Source organism: Vitis riparia, chromosome 9 (genome assembly GCF_004353265.1).
Source record: "Vitis riparia cultivar Riparia Gloire de Montpellier isolate 1030 chromosome 9, EGFV_Vit.rip_1.0, whole genome shotgun sequence".
NCBI lineage: Eukaryota > Viridiplantae > Streptophyta > Magnoliopsida > Vitales > Vitaceae > Vitis > Vitis riparia.
In genome coordinates this window covers 9,939,282-9,956,386 of record NC_048439.1, presented here as the reverse complement: position 1 = coordinate 9,956,386, position 17,105 = coordinate 9,939,282, and positions in this window count along the sequence as shown.

Genomic DNA, 17,105 nt, shown 5'->3' with positions numbered 1-17,105 from the left:
AGTTTCACACATGAGTGAGATTGCAATTGGTAGTGTCTTCATTCCTCGCCACCACCACCCCTTCTCAAACCACTCCAATATATAAATCATTTTCATAGCCCAAACGGCTGTCTCTTGGCTTTCAGCTTTCTCCTCCATTGTTCAACTTCAGTTTCGCGCTAAAACAACCCAAAAGTGGCAATTGATTCTTTTTTATGTTTTTCCTATTTTAATTCAAAATGGTAAGCAGATTCGGATTCGGGGAGACCCATTTTTCTTTGCCTTTTACTTTTTCTCACTTCCCCATGAAAACAAATCGATTGGCTTCAAGTTTTCTCGATTTTTTTTTTCTGACCTACCAATCAAGCTATTTTTGCTTTCATGCTGGATTCGGGATTTTTTTAATTCTTAAAATATTTAGGAGAGGAGAAAGCTTATGATAGACTTTGTTGAAATTTAGAGTTCTAGAGAGAAAGTTTGGGCATTTTTGGTGAATGTAATGGAAGAAGAGAATCCATTAGATACACAAGGCAGAGAGATCAAAGATGATGGCACTGCTGGCAGCAATAACGGTTTTCCTAGTGGTGGTGGCAGCAACTTTGCTAGTGGTGGGGCTGATCAGTTGGGCACCAATGAGAGCAGCAGCATGGTTGATGGTGCTGGGGAGTTTTCTCCGGGTGAACCCGCCACAAAAAGAATTAGGGCAATGTCATTTGCATATATTAAGGAAAAGAAATATTATAGCATTTATTTATTTTAAAAAAGTAAATTCCAATTCTCAAATTTTAATTTTTCAAATCTTTAATTCTTAAATTTAATTTTCAAAATCTCATTCTTCCAAATTTAATCCTCAAAATTTCAGTTCTCAAAATTATTCTTTATCCTCACGTGTCAAAGTTTGATTTTTGCAAATTCTCTTTTAAATGATTCTCAAAATTCCGGTTCTTCAAATAAATTTGTCAAAATCCTAATTTCTTTCAAATTTAATTTCCAAAATTCAAATTTTCAAATTTAATTGTCAAAACTCCTATCTTTAAATAATTTCCAAGATTCCAATATTTATAATTTAATTTTAAAAAAAAAAAAAAAAAAACTTCAACTTTCCAATAATTTTCCAAAATTCCAATTTTCCAAACTTTCATTTTTTTTTTTTAATAATTTCCAAGATTCAAATTTTCATAATTTAATTTTCAAAACTCCAATTTCATAATAATTTTTCAAAATTCCAATTTCTAAATATAATTTCCAAAACTCCTATTTTCAAATAATTGTCCAAAATTCCGATCTTCAAATAATTTTCCAGACTTCAATTCCTTAATTTAATTTTCAAAACTCGTATTTCTTTCAAATTTAATTTTTAAAATCTCAATTTATAAATTTAACTTTTAAAACTTCCGTTTTTAAATAATTTTCAAAATTTTGATTTCCAAATTTAATTTCCAAATTCCAAAATTCCAATTTTCACATTTATTTATTTAATTATTATTATTTTCATTATTATTTTATTTATTTATTTATTTATTTATAAAATTCCATCTTTAAATAATTCTTCAAAATTCCGATTTCCAAATTTAATTCCAATTTCCAAAATTCCAATTTTCACATTTATTTATTTAATCATTATTATTTTCGTTATTATTATTATTCTATTTATTTATTTATTTTTAAATTTTCGTCTTTAAAAAATTTTCAAAATTCGGATTTTCAAATTTAATTTCCAATTTCCAAAATTCGAATTTTCACATTTATTTATTTAATCATTATTATTTTCATTATTATTATTATTTTATTTATTTATTTATTTATTTATTTATTTATTTTTAAATTCCATCTTTAAATAATTTTTCAAAGTTTCGATTTCCAAATGTAATTTCCAATTTCCAAAATTCTAATTTTCGCGTTTATTTATTTAATCATTATTATTTTATTGATTTATTTAAAAAAATCATCTTTAAATAATTCTTCAAAATTCTAATTTTTAAATTTAATTTTCAAAACTTCCATTTTCAAATAATTTTCAAAATTCCAATTTTCAAAACTTTAATCTTCAAATAATTTTCCAAAATTCCAATTTTCAAAACTTCCATCTTCAAATAATTTCCAAGATTCCAATTTTCATAATTTCAATTCTCAAATAATTTTCAAAATTCTAATTTCTTTCAAATTTAATTCCCAAAATTCCAATTTTTGAATTTAATTTGCAAATCTCCAATTCTCAAATAAATTTTAAAATTCCAGTTTCTTTCAAATTTAATTTTCAAAATTCCCATTCTTAAATTTAATTTTCAAAAACTCTAATTTATCTCGAATAGTTTTAATTCCGCTTTGGTTTTCAAATAACCTTCTATTTCTCTTGATTTTACATAAGTAAGAATGAATTTTTCATAATTCCAAAATAATGAAATTTGTGAGATCAATTCATTTAAGATAAATTGGGCTTTGGTGGGAGCCTTGCATATGAGTTTTCTCTTCTGACTGTCGAATCTTAGTCTTGCTCTTTGATATGCATGTAATAATTTTATACTTGAGCTAATATTGTTTCCATGATAGCACACCATTATTTGTTGTTAAAGTACGATCTCACTCCTATTTTGCTTATTTTGATGCATGATTCACTTTATTTTTTAATTATTTCATTAGTATCTATTAATTTCCTCATCAATTGCCACATCTGTCACATCCTATTTAGTAGAGACTCGTTTTTAGGGACTTAGAGGGGTGTTTTCGGTCTTTTACCATACCTTCCCAATAAGTAACTTGACATGCGGACCCGACTCGGTTTTTCACAGACCTGTTTTTTCCAAATAAGGAGTCACACTAAGGTTTTTTCTTTCTCATTTTGTTTTCCCTTTAAAAATAAAACAAAATTAAGTGACGACTCCAATCTAAAAAATAAATCATTTTTTAAATAAAAAGCGAATTCGTTATCGAGTGGGAACTCATCATGCAAATGCGGGGTCCATAAATATCTATATAAAATATAAGAATTTTTTTAAACTCGCTTTAAAAATTTTGACTTTTAAAATTGTTTTAAAGTTTTAGATATTAAAAAAAAATTGATATTGTTATAAATGTATCCGGGTAATTTTTACCCATAAAGACTTTTGCTTTTCCTCTACAGAAATAAAGATTACAAATGAAAAATACACCTCAAAGTTCTTTCAGCACTTTTATTTTTCATTTTTGTTTCTTTGTTTCCATATTTCTTTTTATTCTCTAACACGTTATTAGTATGAAAAGTCTTCATAAAATAAAACTCTTACAAGCTCTTGTAGAAGAGTATGTGCGGAAGATTAAAACACTAAGAAGAAGTAGAAAATTGAGCTACTAAAAGGATAAATCTATTATCAGAAAATCTCTTATTTCTTATATAAAAGGTATGTGATAAAATTCCATTTTTATTTTATTTCTCATTTAATTTATCTTATTCAAATGTAGAAACATGTGTAAATATCAATGTTTTCATAATTGAATCAGTCATTGAACCTGAACAATTACCGATTCACGATTCACGGGTCGAATCGATAGTTAAATCACAGAAGAACCAATAACATCATAAATATACAATTTATATATTATTAAAATTAAAAATAATTTTTAAAAATAAAAATAACATCATAAATTCATTTGATAATTGAAAACAGAAATTCAAAATATTAGAAATTTAAAGAATCAGAAATTTTTTATAAAATCAGGTTTTTTTTAAGTGAGAAATATGTTTGATAATAAAAAAAATTATTTGAAAATTAGATATTTATTTTAAAATCAGAAAATTATTTTAACATCATAAATTTTAAAATTTAGTTCTAAATGAGAAACTTATTTTAAAATCAAAATTTTATTTTTAATTGAATAAGATGATTCAAATCAAAATTCATAAATTTAAAATCAAAAGTATAAAATCGCAAATTTAAAAAATCAAAATTTATTTGAAAGTCAAAAATATATTTGATAGTAAAAAATTTATTTGAAAATCATATATTTATTTTAAAATCAGAAATTTTAAATTTTATTTTTAAATCAAATATTTATTTTCAAATGAATAAAATGATTCAAATTGAAATTCAGAAATTTAAATTCATAAATTAAAAATTAAAATCATAGATATAAAATCACGTATTTAAAAATCATAATTTAAAAAATTACAAATTAAAAATGATACAAATATCAAATAAAATAATTAGATAAATCAAATGATAAATATTTAAATAATGAACAATGGAGTCGAACAACAATTACAGCTCCCGTCAATGGAGTCGTCAGCATCCCAATCATCAGCATCAATGTCATCCATCGGCGTTGCGATCGTCCATCAGGTTCAGCGCAAGCCTACTGGCTGGAGGTGTCAAAGGTGACGGTTTGAGGGAGGCTCCTAGATAGGGCAAAGGGTGGTTGAGCGTGGGGCAGAAAGGGTTGAGGCCTGCAAAGGGAGATTTTTACCAAGACGAAACAACATTGTTTCGATGCAAAATGCATCAATATCGTTTTGGAGTTAAAAAAGAGAGGAAAAAAAAAACAATGAACTATTCGGTTCATGGGAAACCGCCCAGTTCACCAGTTTGATCGCTGATTTTGCCAGTTCAGAAGCGATTCAATAGCCAAACGGTTCAATAGAGTGTGACCCAAACCAATTTGATCACCAATCGACAGTTAGATGAGCTAGTCCGATCCCATTTTTAAAACACTAATAAATACTAACCAAAAAATATATATTTCTTTTAGTCATAAAAAAGGAAAAAAAACCCATAACCAAAAGTTATGAAAAAATTATAAAATCTCCATAACTAGAACTTATATGAGAAATTACAAAGTTATAAAAACATAGCCAAAAGATATGCATGTAATTCCTAATTCATTTTAATTATATTGTATAATCAAAAGTTTTACAAAACAAAATTGTCTAACCAGAAGCTATATAATGAATATTTTATAGTATAAAGTTATATGTAAATTTTCATATTTTTGTTGTGACAAAATTATTCATAGCTAAAACCTATTAAAAGCTATTAAGATCACCCAAGGGAATACTTTGTCTATTGAGAATACCTCTTGCTACTAACTTCCATCAATAGTGATCCAATTCAGAGGGAATATACAACCACCTTAAGGCCTCACCCATAAGTTAAAGTCACTACAAATTTTGGCACAAGCTTAGTATCCTCTCAAGGTTGAAAGTTTATACAATATAGCACCTTAGTGAGATTGATCGATCAAGACTACCTAATAGCCAATGTGTTATGATTCACCAAAGGTCCTATCCAATGTATAACCATACAATCTAATGCACTCACTAAGGGAACCTCATCCCAATCACAAAGACTAGTCATCCCTCTAATTAGGAGGTAGCACTATAACCTTAAATGGATTGCCCAAGTCCATGAACCAACAATGAATTAATCTTCTACTTATAAAAAACCCATGACTTAGATTTTTCATTCTATTTCTTATACACCCAAGTCATATACAATGCAAGATATGTCACGTTAGAATGCTCATAAGGTATAATGTATGAAATAGGATAGATAAATTAGGAAATAGGAATCGTATTAATAAATAATAAATCCAAAATTGTTACATCAATGTCATACTTCTTAAGACTCTATCCTAACACTAAATAGGACATTTTCTTTGTTGTAAGGATGATGAGTAGATATCAATCCAATCTAGGACTAGAGCATTGGACAATAGTCAAACATATACTCAAGTATCTTATGAGAATGGGGGATTATATGTTAGTGTACCATAGTGATGAGTTATTACCCATTAGGAATACAAATTCAAACTTTCAATTTGATAAGGACTCTCGTAGGTCTACCTCTAACTTTCTTTTTTCTATAGGTGGTGCAATTTGTTAGGATAAAACCCTTAAAAGCATGATATAATATAATAAACTTTTGAATTTTATTATTTATTAATAAATTTTTAGTTCACTTTTATCCATCCTCATTCTATGCATTATACCTTGTAAGTATTTTAACGTGCATCTCTTACAGTGTACATGACTTGGGTGTATTAAGAGTTGCACGAAAGATACAAGTCATGGATTCCTTACAAATGGATGACTTGTTCACAACCGGTTCACGAGCCTAGGCAACCCATTAGAGGTTATAGTGCACTACCTCCTAATTAAAGAAATTGTTGATCTTGGCTATTAGGATGGGTTTCCCATGGTGAGTGCACTAGTGTGTATGATTACACATTAGAAAATACCTACAATGAGTCATGTCATATGGTTATCAAGCTATCATGACTTCATAAAGCTACTACATTGTGTTATCTCTCAACCTTGAGAGAATACTAAGTCTATGCTAAAGTTAGTAATAGACTTGGCCAACGAGTGAGATTGTAAGTTAAGCATATATTCTCTATGGATTGTGTTATTGTTGATTAAAATTAGTACTAATAGGTGTTTTCAATAAAAGCATCATGATATCTCATGGGATTTAAACAGAGTATCCTCTTAGGTAAGGAGGTGTGTTCATGTGAACTATAATCATAATAGTTTCTTAAGTGGAACTTGACATAAGCTCTTAGAAAACTAAAATATGTCAATTGAACATATAATAGGAGAATCTATAACTTAATGATAGTAGAGTTAGTTTTAAAAGGTTTATAGTTTTCACCTTGTTAAACTATGGGCATAAGTTCATTGGAAAACTGAGCGCAATGGATAATAGATCACAAACCCGAACACTTAATGTCTCATTGTTATTTACATAGGGTACTAAAATGTAATTGATTTTCTATAGTGGGATGTTGAATCAACTTTAAAATTGAATTCTAAGGGAGTCGATACTATCCTATGGGTTCCAATGGTCTCCACTCAAGTTCATATACTTTGATGGCACAATTTATAAGGGTTAGATTAGCTCTAGGTTCACTTTTGTGCATAAGAGCATTTTGGTAATTATGCAATGCACGGGGGTAAGTGAACAAAGTCATTAGAAACTACAAAGTATATGAAGATTTGAAAATGATCTTCATTCTTTAATCAAACAGAAATTACATTTTAAATAGACTTAAGTTGAACAAGAGCTTACAACAAATTCTAAAACCTACTCCTAATATATTTGTATTTTAGTTTCTATCAAGTAACTTGCTTTATTTGAATTTAAAAACAAAAGATAAAAAAATAAACTGATAAGTCCTAATCTAGACAAATGAAAATAACAACCTAGAAAATTAAATAAAACATATTGACTTATTCAAATTCTTCCTAAAAACTAGATCTTATCTGCTAACAGTCCCTCTCAAGCTTGGCCATAAATGTCAATGAGCCCAAGTTTGCCTACTAAGTACTCAAACATTGGTCTTGAGAGACCTTTGGTGAGTATGTCTGCAACTTGTTGGTCTGTAGGAATGTACTACATGTTGATTATTCTTTTTTATAGTTTTTCAGTAATAAAGTGTTTATCCACCTCCACATGTTTGGTTCTAGCATGATGGACTAGATTGTGTGCTATGTTGATTGTGACCTTGTTGTCGCAATAAAACTACATAGAGAACTCACAACTAATCTTCAACTCTTCTAGCAACCGTTTTAACCAAATTGCTTCACCAATACATTGAGCCATGACTTTGTATTCAACTTCAACACTGTTATTTGCTACTATAGACTACTTTTTGTTGCACCAAGTCACTAAATTCTCCTAAAGACGTGTGCAATACTCAAATGTTGATTTCTTATCATTGATGGATCTTGTCTAATCTACATCTGTAAAAATTTTCGTTTTTTTGTTTCCTTCTTTACCAAAAAATAATCCTTTCCTCTAAGTCTTCTTAAGATACCTCAACATTCGATAAACGAAATCGAAGTGTGTTTGGCATGGTGAATGTATGTATTGGCTTACTACACTTACTGCGAAGGCGATGTCAAGTCTTGTGTGTGAAAGGTATATTAGTTTTCCCACAAGCCGTTGGCATCTTCCTTTATCAACCATATCTCTCTCAATCATTTTTTTTTTTTTTTTTTTTTGCCTCCTTGTTCAATAAGATTCTCTATTGATTTGTAGTTGAGCATATCTGTCTCTTCTAACAAATCTAGTGTGATACAGAAATATCATTCTGATTTCTTATGACTTCCATTCCCAAAATGTATCTCAAAGTTCTAAGATCTTTAATCTCAAACTCTATTGCCATCAATCTTTTAATTTTCTCCATTTCTTCAAAGTTGTGTCCAGTAAGTATTATATCATCTACGTATGCTATTAGGACTATGATTTTTCCATCTGATGAGTGTTTAACAAATAACATGTGATCATTTTGCCCTTATGAGTACTCATGGCTCTTAATCACCTTCAAAAATCTATCAAACCAGGTGCGCAAAGACTATTTTAGCCCATATAGTGATCTATTTAACTTGCACACCATTCTGTCTTTCTTATCTTCTTTAAAGTCATGTGGGAGACTCATATATACTTGTTGGTGTGAAACTCATATATACTTGTTGGTGTGAAACCTTTTGCAACCAGTTGTGTTTTGTATTTTTCAATCAACCCATCTGGTTTGAATTTGATAATAAATATCCATTTACATCTTACTACAATCTTGTCTTGTGGTAGTTTCACCAAATGCCATGTGTCATTCTTCTTAAGTGCTCGCATTTCTTCAAGGACTACATTTTTCCATTCAAGATATAGCTAAGGCTTCTTCCATTGACTTGGGAATATTAACACTAGATAGATTTGTGGTAAATGCACGAAATGATAGAGACAAGTTATCATATGACACAAATTTAGAAATCGAATGTTTTGTACATGATCTAACACATTTCCTATGGACAATTGGAACATCTAGTGTTTCAAAAATGTTTTCGAGATTACCTAAAGATGAGAGATTAGTTCCTAGCATAAGTTCGAATTCTAGATAGTGCATAGAGTTCATGAGCATCTTGTTTCCTTGAGAGTAAACATAGAGCTCTTGTTGATTAGGAAGATTGAGATCTCTCCCTATTTCATGGACCGGTATTGCTTGTGTTTGTTATGGCATATTCTTGAATGGTGGTATAGTTTTGGATAGGGTGAGCTTAAGTGTGATAGGTGTACGTAGTAGCAATACTCTCAGTCTCAAATGGGGTAAACTTGAGACCCACCATCAGTAGAACCCCCTATTTCTTTAGACCTACCTTCAATTCAGCCCCTTACCTTTTTAAACCCACCATCAGTACAATCCCCTACCTCTTCAGACCCACCATCAATGCAACCCCCCTACTTATTCAAACCCACTATCAGTACAACCACCTACCTCTTCAAACCCAATTTCAGTGCCTACTACCTCATATGTCAATCCCTTTTCATTGTACCTAGATGTTTCCTTATCTACTCCACTAAGACTTGAGTTTAGGACATCAGTTCTACCATCACCAAAGCCATCTATATTTGTCCCTATACCTATGCAGATTGACACATCTACTCAACTAGATTAACCCCCAGCCATTTTGAGGGGTAGGTAGGGCCTACGTCAACCTAGATTGTTACCTCCACCACCACCTCTATTTCCAGCTCCATCTCCATCACAGACAAATGTTTTTCATGTGTCACATGTAGTACCTGCTACAATTAGAGAGGAGCGACCAAAAAGAAAGAGAGTACCAATTACACATAGGTTCTCTCCTTGTGGAGGCATGTAGAATTATATGTTTTTTTTTTTCCACTATATAAATGTTTACCGGGTATTTTTGTAACTTTGATTAAACTACTAAAAGTTATATTTTGTAGTAGACTTTTTCTAATTAATTTCATTAACTAATTTTGTCAAAAAAATCTATATATGGCAACTGCGACTTAAGAGTATACTATTATTTCGATAAAGATAATTTTTTTCATAATATAAATAAATTAATATCTTAAAAAATAACAAATTAAATATCTTAAATTAATAAATTATACAATTTTATATATTATTTATATGTTATATAAATTTATTATTTTAAGATTATTAATTTATTAATAAATAAAATATTCATTTGTAATATCTTGTATTTATCAATTTATGTTTGTTGAAGTAATACTAAATTCATAAGTTTAAATATAAATAATTTATTATTAAAGTATATATTTTTAATTGAATAATAAATTTTAATTTAATAGTTTTAAATTAAATTTGAAAGTAAAAAAAAAAATTAACTGAAATCTCAATTGGCAACTACGGCTTAAGAGTATATTACTATTTCGATAAAGATGAATTTGTCATAAAATAAATAAATTTATATCTTAAAAAACAACAAATTAAATATCTTAAATTAATAAATTATGTAATTTATATATTATTTATATGTTATATAAATTTATTATTTTAAAATTATTAATTTATTAATAAATAAAACATTCATTTATAATATTTTCTATTTATCAGTTTATGTTTGTTGAATTAATACTAGATTCTTAAATTTAAATATAAATAATTTATTATTAAAGTATATTTTTAAATTTTCAATAATAAATTGTAATTTAATAATTTTTAATTAAATTTTAAATTTAAACAAAAATTAACTGAAACCTCAATTGGAAATTGCGGCTTTAGTTCAAAAATGAAGTCTCGATTGTCAATTGAGGTTTCAGTTCAAAAATAAAGTTTCAATTAACAACTGCGGTTAGAGTTCAAAAACTGAAGCCTCAATTGACAACTACGACTTTAGTTCAAAAATAAAGTCTCAGTTATCAATTGAGGCTTTAACTAAAATTATAATATATATATATATATATATATATATATATATATATATATATATATATAAGCCTCAATTGACAACTACGGCTTCAGTTCAAAAATAAAGTCTCAGTTATCAATTGAGGTTTTAACTAAAATTATAATATATATATATATATATTTATGACATGACTCCAAGGTCAATTTAAACATAAGTTTCGGTTAGATTCTTTTTTTTTTTAAATAAATGGGCCATTTTGACCCAAAACTCAGCAAATAATGTGTAACCGACACATTTATGACATGCAGCTGTCCGAGTGCAAGCCATTTGAGTGTCAAATCCTAATCGGGTGCCAGGCTACCTGGGTGAAACACTTGGGCGTAACCAACCAGCTAGCTGCTGGTCCTATTGCCCACAGCAACTACCAACTCCAACGATTGTGAGGATTGTATGAAGAATCAAATTGTCTTGTCATTCCTAGACGATGCATGTAGGGTTTTGGAATAGCTAGGTACCATGAAGATAACCTAGGAAATCAAAGCTAAACATAGAGTCTAGAATTGTGCTCACCATGATGAACAGTAGAGCTGAGCAAGTTTCATAGGTAGTTGGACAACTGGGTTGAAAGAGATGGGATTGGGAATATTAGCAAAGAAATTGGCTTGATTATAACAGAAGTAATGGTCGAGCCCTTAGAGGTGTTTTAGCCATAGATTCAGAGAAGTAAATAAAGAAAAAGCAATTGGTAGTCACGTTCATGAATAGAATTTATGTTAAAGAAAATGCAACAACTTACCTCAAAGTCATTCATCTATTAATTATCTTATCTCATCTTATTAGGTTAAAAGGTATTTAGGAGCCACGTCTTTTTCTCTGAGCTCATAAGTCATAACATTTATTATGGGTATAGAGGGTCTAAATTATTGCAGTATGATGGAAGCCATGGCATGTAAAGCTCCATTGACTCAGCCTTCTGAATTTGGAAATCTTCCTACGTATATTTAATGATATTATTATAAGGACAAGTTGGACTCCAAACTTCTACGGAGTTGACTACAAAATACTTCATGCGGGCGCAAAGACTTTTAGCCTATAAACTCCGAAGTGAAGTCATAATCTTACACTCTGTCAAACAAATGCTTCGATACAAACTTAATTAGCACCAACGAGGCCCATGGTAGCCTTGGAAGTATTGCAGTAATTAGGATTTAGGGGTGTAAAAAGATGTGGTTTAGTTGGTTTTTAGAGGAAAAATTAATCGAGTTGATATGCTTAGTTTATACTTAAATCAAAATCGAACTAACCTTTTAATATTTGAAAAAGTCAAACTAAAGATCGATATAATTTGGTTTTATTTATTTATCTAATGTAAGTTAATTGATGTGTTAAGTCTAATTTATTTTTAAAAGTAACTTGGTTTGAAGTTAAAAATAATATTTGTTAAATTTATATCTCAAAATAAATAAATGTATTTAAAAATTAGTTTAATCATAAACAAATGATAATGAATTACTTTGTTGGAGTCTATAAAATATGCATAATGATGAAAATTTAGAAGAAAAAAAAAAATTATCAAACATTAATGCTATGTTTGATTCCTAAAAAAAAATATTAAAAAAAATAATTTTCTTATATTTGATTTTTCAAGTAAAAAATACAAAAGAAAATCAAATATAATTAAAAATTTTCAGATATATATATATTTAAATTATTTAATCTTTATATTATAAAGGCAAATAAGTAAAATGAATTTGAAGAAATATATAAAAATAATTTATTGAAACTAAATGTATCTTATATATTTTTTCATTTTTTTATTCTCTTCTACTTTTTCTCTCTATTTTCTTTCTTTCACATTTTCCCTCAAATTTTATAGGAACCAAACATTAACCTAAAGACCATAAACCACTAGAGGTCAAAGTCTTAAAATGCCAGTTTGATTTGTTTTTATCGACTATGAGACAAAAAAACTAAAAATTGAATCAATCAAATCAATTTTTAAAAACCTAAAATCAAATGAACTTCATGGTCGTTGAAAACTAAATCTATTTGATCAGGTCCAGTTGAATTGGATCGATTCTATTGATTTTTTTTTTTTAATTTTTAGTTACACCCCTAATTGTAAACCTATTGCCTCAAATTATTCACATTTGTTGTGATTTAAAAGGGTTTGATACTAGAAGCTTTGAATGATTAAAAGCAAAAGCAAAAACAAAAACAAAAAAAATCTAATTATGATTATTTTACTCATTCTAAAACAAAACAGGAAACACGTAAAAAGTTCAGACTATATGACTAATTCTAAAGAATTAACAATCATTTGAATAAGATTTTGGAAAACTTTCAAAGAGTTGATACCAAAACAAAGACTGGAGTTAAAAACTTTGAAAACAATGGTCTCACCTTAATTAAACCATTAGTCATTGCGATTAGGGTGATGACCACCAAGCTTTAGCTTCAAATATTTGAAATTTGGAATGGTTGAGATTTTTGACCAAATATAGAATCTTTTTTAAATATGACCTTTAAAAACTATTTTCAAATTTATAATACTTTGTGAGGCATAAAATAAAATAAAAAATTAGAAAAAAAATTATTTAAACTTAAATCTTAAGGTTTGAACTATCAATTTTTATACATATTTTATTAAAGAAAATTAGAAAAATATTTTTTAAAAAAAAATCATTTGAAAGGGAATGAAAAACCCAATTCTATGACTAAATCAATGTGTTGATTCTGCATTTAAGTTACACAAGTTGGTGCAAGAAGGGCACTCAAATTATTAGGGTTAGACCCAATGACCTTGGAAGTCAAGAAACCAAGCTTGGTTGAATGTGACAGATGAAGGGTAGAAGCTTAAAAAAGGGCATGGACTTTGACCAATCAGCCATCCATGTGTGACCTTGCCCTTCATTGTTTAGAGTGCCCAATTTCACATCTCTCCATGCTTTCCCACCATGTGAGGGAACCTTCCTATATTCCAATACCTCCCATGCACATGCCATGCACATGCATCAAATTGAATCATCATATCATTTACACAATAAACCACTACCTACCAACTACATATTTTGTAGTTGCAAATTAAATCCCAATGACTGCAAATCATAGTTGAATGGGGTGTTTGAGTCTTACATTTGAAAGAAAGTAGGGTGGAAAATAATAGGATGGAAGAAATTTTTAAAAGTGAAAAACAAATTTTCAAAGTTGTTTTCTTTGTACTATTATAAAAGGATCCTTTTTCTATTGTCAACATAAAATTGGTTTTAGAATATGTTTGGTAGTAATTTTAGAAAATATTTTAATATTTTTAACACTTAAATGATAAAATTTTTCAAGTATTAAAAATATTGGAAGCATTTCCTAAAATTATTACAAAACGGGTTTTTAATCTTAAAATTAAATGTATATAAATTTATCTAAAATTTGAATATAAGTCAATATAAAAATGTATTTTAGAACTTCAAATTTTAAATAAAGGGTTAAGAAGGTGTTCGACAGTATTTTTACTCAAAATATTTTTAATGAAAATATGTTTTCTTAAAATATTTTTAAGATAATCACTTATCAAAAGTACATTTAATAATTTTATGAAGCTCTTTTAATACTTGAAAGATAAAAATTTTTAAGTATTAAAAATGTTGGAAGTGATTTTTAAAATCACTATCAAACACACTTCAAGTGTTTCTCCAAAAAGCATTAGAAGTGATATTTTAATATTACAAGTGATTTTTTATTTTTTAAAAAGGTTTTATAAATTTTACAAAAAAATATACTTTTTTTTCAAAAACTGTTTTTTAAACTAAAAACAATTTTTAGAATTATTATCGAACAAAGTATAAGATTTTTATATCTTTTATATTTAAACAAAATCTTCAAACTTTAAAAATGTAGGAATGTTTTAAAACATTAAACCAAGCAACTTTCTTAAGGTGTGATTTTATTTTCCTTATTTGTAAAAATGATTAAATAAAAAAATTAATATATTCAAATATATAAAAAAACACTTTTGCTTAAACCAAAAAAATTGTTTTCTATTGCTAAAATTGGGAGTACTATTGAACTTTTAGGGAGATGATTTGAGTTATTTGGTCAAAATTCAACTAATGAAACTGAATTTTCTATATCTGATTTAGAAAAGAAAAAAAAATCAATGGAAAAACCATCCAGGTGTTTCTTTTGACATAGAATTTGAGTTAATGAAAAGTAGGAACCAGACAAGAAATTTTTAGAGCATGGCCACGTGGCATACTTTTCAACCATGAACCGCCAACCAGAGTCAAGAAAATATTAAATTAACTATGGAAAACCCACCTCTAATCACACAAAATAATATCATTTTTTATCCCGAAAAAATTCAAAAAAAATCAAAAAATAAGAAACACGTGTAACCAAAGAATGGAAAACTGATACGCATGGCACGCATGGAGCCCACGAAGATTGTTAAAAAAGAGAGTGTTTGAATGGGTTGATGTGGCTTTTATTAACGACAGACCACGTATGAAAGGGACTCTGAATTATTTTATGTCTTGTGAACGAATAGGCGGTTCGGCATTTGACCCAGTCACTTTAGTGTAGTGTGTTGTCAAAAAGGTGGTGGTGGTGGTGGTCTGATGCCGACATTTGAAGATTGCGTTGCTGCTGGCTTGCTGGGGTTGGGTGAATGGAGACTAGTAATAAGTCGGTTGTGGGGAAGAGGAGTCTGTTAAGGAAGCTTCAGCCTGATATTATAGAAGCTTCGGTTGTGGTCTCTGGTCTCTGGCCTGTGGTGGGGGCGCCATTTCAGCTCGTTCTTTATTTCTGTGGTTGCTATTAATTTGATCCAACGCCTCTACTTTTCTGCAGCACAGACCATAAGAAAGGTCGAGAACTAAGAAACAGGGAGAGAAAAGAAAAAGAGAAAAGGGAAGGAAGAACGAAAGTATTCCCTTCACACCCCCTCTCTCATGGAAGCATTATTCTTTGCTGAATACGGCATCACGTGCAGCTCACATGATTTTCTTTTTTCTTTTTTTTTTTTCCATTTTTTCTTTTTCTTTTTTTACACCCTCCAACTTTGAATCTTGTAAAAGTATTTAATTAAAACTTCAAATTTGGGCCTGCAATTTAGAAAATAAATTTAAGTTTATTCCAATTATTACGAAATAAAAAAAATAAGCAATAAGAAACAAAACATAATAAAAACATAAATTTATTCCTGTATCCATCGAGTTGATCCCTTTGCTATCATCACATACCCCAAAAAATTCTCATAATTTTACCTTCACCACATATACCATACTACAAGCTTTTCAAGTCCAACAAAAAAAAAAAAAAAATTGGATTACCTAACTCTAAACACCAATAAAAATATTTCTAAAAATTAGAAATCATTGCTAATTTTTCTATAATCACTCTCAAACAAGATTTTAATTATTTTAAATAGGAGAAAAAAAAGTAATTTTAAATATGTAGATGTAAAAAATAGATTTAAAAAGAAATAAATTATTTTTATATACTACTGAAAACTTATTTCAAAATAATTTGAAAATATATAAATTTTTAATTAATTTTAATTATATTTATATTTTTTATAATAAAATTAAATATGAAAAAAAATTAAATCAATCTTCTTTTACTTGAAAATATTCACCAAGGTGATTCAAATCCGTCAAGATTCACTCAATTATTAGTATGTTCGGTAGTTATTTTAAAAAATATTTTTAGGATAAAAATACTTTTAAAGAAAAATCAAATATTTGACAAAATTCATAAAATATTTTTTTAAAAAAATGAAAATTTACTTATGGGTGATCCCCTCAAAAATACTTGTAAAGAAAATATTTTTACTAAAACTACTTTAAATATAAATAGCCTCAAACACACTTTAATTATTAAGTAGTGTCAAATGCACTCTAAATTCAATTAGTTTAAAGTGGTATTCAATTTTTTTTACTTAATTCTAAATAGAACTTAATACTAATTAGTATTTAATAACATTAAGTATTAAGTTATTTGGTTTTTTATCATTTTATTTCTATCAAATATTAAGAAAAAAAATGTATGGGTTCATGTTAATTATGCTGGTTGATTTTTAGTATTTAAAAAAAGTCAAATATTTTGATGGTATTTGTTTTTTTACTTAATTTTAAATAGAACTAGAAATTAAATAGTGTTTAATAATGTTAAGTAGTAGATCGGTTGTTTTTATAATATTTTATTTCTATTAAGTATTAAAAAGTAAATAAAAACCTAACATGTTACTTTTTTTCATTTAGAAAAATTCAAATATTTTGATTTTTTTTTTCTATTCAACCAAAAATTTATAATAAGTCATAAAAAAATAAAAAGAAAAAAAATAAACTACATAAAGTCTAAAAGCAAAATACTTTCAAAAAAAAAAAACTAAAAAAAAAAATAAAACAAACACCATTTTCAACTTTTTCTACTCAATTAAAAATTTTAAGTAATAAGTCAAAAAATAAATCATTAAAAATTT